The sequence below is a fragment of the Solanum tuberosum genome, unplaced genomic scaffold (assembly GCF_000226075.1).
Source record: "Solanum tuberosum cultivar DM 1-3 516 R44 unplaced genomic scaffold, SolTub_3.0 scf00662, whole genome shotgun sequence".
Classification (NCBI taxonomy): Eukaryota; Viridiplantae; Streptophyta; class Magnoliopsida; order Solanales; family Solanaceae; genus Solanum; species Solanum tuberosum.
Window position 1 is genome coordinate 150078 of NW_006239580.1, and position 6060 is coordinate 156137.

Below are 6060 nucleotides of genomic sequence, written 5' to 3' on the forward strand. Positions count from 1 at the left end.
ATATAGATGGAAGCAATCCCACTCCTACCGATGCTACAAAGCTCGGTCAATGGGAGGTTAAAGATGATCGGGTGATGACATGGATTTTAGGGTCAATTGACCCTCTTATTGTTCTTAATCTCAGGCCATATAAGACATCAAAGGCCATGTGGGATTATTTATAAAAGGTTTACAACCAAGACAATAGCGCAAGGCGCTTTTAGTTAGAGCATGAAATTGCTATGTATTCTCAAGGATGTCTCTCTGTTCAAGATTATTTCTCTGGATTTCAGAACTTATGGGCTGAATTTACCGATATCGTTTATGCTAGAATACCTTCTGAATCTCTCTCCATCATTCAAGGAGTTCATGAACAAAGCAAGCGAGATCAATTTTTGATGAAATTATGATCTGATTTTGAAAGTGTTTACTCCAACTTGATAAACCGTGATCCATCTCCCTCGTTGGATGTTTGTTTTAGGAAATTACTTCGTGAAGAGCAGCGTCTCTTCATACAAAATGCTTTTCATCAAGGAAATGTTGTCACGGTCGCATTTGCAGCTTAAGGAAAAGGAAAGGGTATGGATATGGCTGGAACTCAATGCTACAGTTGCAAGAAATATGGTCATATTGGTAGTAATTGTGGCAAGAAGTTATGTAATTATTGTAAACAACAAGGACATATTATCAAAGAATGTCCCACACATCCTCAAAACCGTAGGGCAAGTGCTTTTCAAGTTGGGATAAATGATTCAACTACATATAACTCGTCTTCAGTAGGACAAGTTCTTACTCCTGAAATGGCACAATAAATGATCTTGTCAGCATTTTCAGCTTTGGGGCTGCAAGGTAATGAGGTAATATCTAAATTTTGGCTTGTTGATTCTGGCGCTTCCAATCATATGGCCAACTCAACTAATATACTCAAAAACATCTGTGAGTATAATGGTCCAACACAAATTCAGGTTGCCAATGGTAGTAATTTACCCATTACCAAGGTTGGGGATATTACTGAAACTTTCAAGAATGTTTTTGTATCACCCAAGCTCTCCACTAGTCTTATTTTAGTTGGCCAATTGGTAGATAACAATTGTGATGTGAATTTTTCTCATAATGGTTGCCTTGTGCAGGATCAGGTGTCGGGGACGATAATCATGAAGGGGCCTAAAGCTGGAAGATTGTTTCCTATACACTTTTCTATTCCTCGTGTTCTAGCTTTTGCTTCTACCACTACTAAGAATGAGGTTTGGCATAAACGTCTAGGACATCCAAATTGTATTGTATTGTCTCATTTGTCCAATTCTGGTTTATTGGGAAATAAAAATCAATTTTCAGTTGCTTCCTTTGATTGTTCTACTTGTAAATTAGGCAAAAGTAAAACTCTTCTTTTCCTAATTTTGGTAGTTGTGCTGCAAAGTGTTTTGATATCATTCAAAGTGATGTTTGAGGCTTTTCACCAGTTGTTTTCCATGCTCATTTCAAGTATTTTGTGACATTTATAGATGACTATAGTTGGTTTACATGGGTGTATTTTTCTTCGAACTAAATCTGAAGTGTTTTCCATATTCAAGAAATTTTTGGCTTACGTTGAGACTCAATTTTCCACTTGCATTTATTAAAATCTGATTTTGGTGAAGAATATATGTCTCATGAATTCAATAATTTCTTGCTTGAGAAAGGAATTGTGTCACAACGCTCTTTCCCATATACGCCACAACAAAATGGGGTTGTTGAGCGTAAAAATCGTCATCTTTTAGATGTCACTCTTACTTTATTGATTGAGTCCTCTCTTCCATCTAAATATTGGGTTGAAGCTTTGTCTACTGCAGTCTATTTGATTAATAGACTTCCATCTAAAGTGTTAAATCTTGAGTCTCCATATTATCGTCTTTTTCATAAGCATCCCAGCTATCATAGTTTTCATAGTTTGGTTGTGTTTGTTTTGTGCACCTACCTCATTTTCAACGCAATAAACTCTCTGTTCAGTCTATTAAATGTGCTTTTATGGGCTATAGTACTTTGCAGAAAGGTTTTATTTACTATGATCCAAGTTCTGACAAATTTCTTATTTCTAGAAATGTTATTTTCTTTGAGAATCAATATTTCTTTCCTACTCATGTTGAGTCATCTTCTGTTTCTCCTCTTCTTCCTACTTTTGAGGATTTGTCATTGTCTTCTAAGTGGTTCAAACCAGGATTTGTGTATGAACGATGTTGGCCAACTTTACCCCATCCTGAAACAGATCCGCCACCTGAGACTGCTCCATAACCAGAATATGAGATTTCTTCAAGGTCTGCTCCTCTTGAGCCTCCTCGGCAATCTACTAGAGTGTCTCAAACTCCTAAACGGTATGGTTTTCTTCTACTTTATCCACCATCTCTATTCCAACAGGTTACTCACAAGCCTCCAAGCTTGAATGTTAGCAAAAAGCAATGGAGGAGGAACTTTTGGCTCTTAAAGAAAATAACACATGGGACATTGTTCCTTGTCCTCCAAATGTCCCTTCAATTGGATGTAAATGGGTTTATTCAATTAAACTTCATTCTGATGGAACTCTTGATCAGTACAAAACTCGATTGGTGGTCCTTGGCAACAAACGGGAGTATTGTGTAAACTATGAGGAGACTTTTGCACCTGTAGCAAAAATGAATACGGTGCGAATTATTATTGTCATTGTTGCATCACAAAATTGGCTTCTTCATCAAATGGATGTCAAAAATGCTTTTCTTCATGGCAATCTCAAAGAAGATATTTATATGAAACCCCACCTGGTTTGTTCTCATCACCTACATCAGATGTATGCAAGTTGAAGCGGTCTTTATATAGATTAAAACAAAATCCAAGAGCTTGATTTGACAAGTTTCGGTCTACTTTGCTTCAATTTTCTTTTGAGTAGAGCAAATATGATTCGTCTTTGTTTTTTCAAAAAACATCTGCAGGTTGTGTTCTTTTTTTGGTGTATGTAGATGACATTATTATCAGAGGAACTGATTCTTCACTAATCACTAGCATCCAGCAGCAGCTTAACGATTCTTTACATATGAAAGATCTTGGTACTCTTACATACTTTTTGGGGTTAGAAGTTCATTACAATTCTTTAGGTGTGTTCTTGAACCAACAGAAATATACTCAGGACTTGATTGATTTGGCTGGTCTTCAAGAATCTTTGTTTATAAATACTCCATTGGAATTGAATGTAAAGTATTGTCGTGTGGAAGGAGATCTTCTTCCAGATCCAACTTGTATCGGCAATTAGTTGGGAGCCTAAATTATCATACTATTACTCGGCCTGATATCTCTTTTGCAAGTCAACACGTGAGTCAATTTATGCAGGCTCCACGACATCTACATTTGGTGGTTGTCTGTTGCATCATTCGATATCTCTTAGGAACATCTACTCGTGAATTATTCTTTCTTAGTGGTTCTGAGATTCAACTTAATGCATTTAGTGATTCTGATTGGGCTGGATGTCCTGATACTCGTCGCTCCGTCACAGGTTGGTATATGTTTCTTAAAGATTCCTTGAAATCTTGGAAAAGCAGAAGCAAAACTGTGTATCAAAATCTTCCATCGAATCTGAATATTGAACAATGTCTATTGCTTGCTCTGAGATTGTTTGGCTTCGTGGTTTACTTGCAGAAATTGGATTTCCTCAATCTAATCCCACTCCTCTCCATGCTGACAACACAAGTGCTATTCAGATTGCTACTAATCCAGTTTAACACATTGAAGTGGACTATCATTATATCAGACAAGCTGTAGATAAGAGAGTCATTACTCTTCCACATGTATCCAGGGAACTTCAAATAGCTGATGTGTTTACAAAGTCTATGGCACGACAACGTCATCAATTTCTGGTAGATAAATTGATTCTTTTTTATCCACCGGCATCAATTTGAGGGGGGATGTTAGCATGATTGGACAGATTCTAAATATATGTACATATCTATGTTATAACTCTAAATATTTGTGTAATGATAATAGGAGATAGCATAGATTAATGTACCATATTTTCAAAGATATTACAATTAGAAATAGCATATATTTAGAGATATATAGCAGATTTTTAGGCATGTAAATAAGAATTCTTTCTATTTAATGGAAGAACTCTCATTTGAGAGCATTCATTCAACAAAATTGACACTATCAACATTGGGTAGGACCAGATTCAGACATAGAATGCATATAGTAGGCTTGGGACGGATAGAGATATTTCTTTCGGGAAAAAGAGGAATCACAATTCAGAGTTACGGGGTGTGGCAATGTGTTTTCCAAGGAATTTTGGTACTAATGATGATTTTGGAAGCATGAACAGAGGATAAAAAAGGTCATGATATTTTGTTTGCATCAGATTTTTTTATTTTAGTAGTCGAATTATGGATAATTTGTTAGATTTCATGATTCAAGTAGGTTTCGAGCTGTGTTGGTGATCAAATTAGATATCGTATGCATGTAGAGAGAAGTTAAATAGGTGGGAATCAGATAACTAGAGAGGTTTTAATTGTGGATACCAGAGAGGGAGTATTCTGAGTAAGACAAAGGAGAATTTTGGGCAGTTAGGGTACACTAATACCACTATGTGTGTGAACATTGTTGAGAATGCTTGTATGAGATCTATCATGGGGAATTGCAATTTCTCGACAGTCTTGGTAGTCATCTTGTCATTGTGGATATGTTATAGCTATGTGTGTTTGATTTGGAGGGCATTGGGCCTAGTGTTGTCATTTTCAGGGGTTGTCTACAATCATAGTTATTTTTCCAACATATCGACGTCGTAATTAGAGGTTATGTATGCTTGGGTATATGTTATTCCTATTTGTAATATTTCTGAAAATATGGAATGCTTATAGTAGGCTTGGGACGAATAGAGATATTTCTTTCAGGAAAAAAAGCAATCACAATTCAGAGTTACGAGGTGTGTGCAATGTGTTTTCCAAGGAATTTTGTTACTAATGATGATTTTGGAAGCATGAGTAGAGGATCAAAAAGGTCATGATATTTCGTTGGCATCAGATTTTTTTTATTTTAGTAGTCGAATTATGGAGAATATGTTAGATTTCATGATTCAAGTAGGTTTGAGCTGTGTTAGTGATCAAATCAGATATCGTATGCATGTAGAGAGAAGTTAAATAAGTGGGAATCAGATAACGGGAGAGGTTTTAATTGTGGATACCAAAGAGGGAGTATTCTGTGTAAGACAAAGGAGAATTTTGGGCAGTTAGGGTACACTAATAGCACGACGTGTGTGAATATTTTTAGAGTGCTTGTATGAGATCTATTATGGGGAATTGCAATTTCTCGACAGTCTTGGTATTCATCTTGTCGTTGAGGACATGTTTTAGCTATGTGTGTTTGATTTGGAGGGCCATTGGGCCTAGTGTTACCATTTTCAAGGGTTGTCTACAATCATAGCTATAGTTCCAACATCTTGACATTGTAATTAGAGGTTACGTATGCTTGGGTGTATGGTTAACTGGGTGGTTACTTGGTCCTCTCATTCTTTGGGTCAAATTAGTTGGGTTCTCCTTTCATGAGTACACGTTGTCCAAGATCAGGTTTTTGTAGTTTAAAGCTCGTTGGAAGATTATGTTAAGAGCATAAAATTTTACTAAGATCAATGATGGTATTGTGCTTTATGAGTGTTTGGTGGTTAGATATGTCTTCACTCCTAGATTTAGGAGGTATAGTTCAGAATTTCTCATGCTTATGTGGGAAAAGAAATCATTCTGATGGTTGTGTTGTGGTTTTGAGATTTTCAGTTAAGGTATCACTCCTGGTCTACAGATTTTTCGATTTTTGTTTGGAAGTTCAATTCTTGTTATTGTCATAATTGTATGGTCCTAAGAATGAGTTCACTTGGAGAAGCAAACACCGAATTTGAGAGTTATGCCTCCGCCTCTAGTAACGTCGAGTATTCTTCTCTCTTTTGTCTTATGTTTGAGGACAAATATGGTTTTTAGTGGTGGATAAAGTAATGACCCTGAAGGTCATTTCTGGAAATTTTTAGAAAATTATTGTTTTACCCCTCTGGATAGTTATCCCGAGCCTTGTTTGATTAGTTTACAAAGTTTGTTTTGAAAT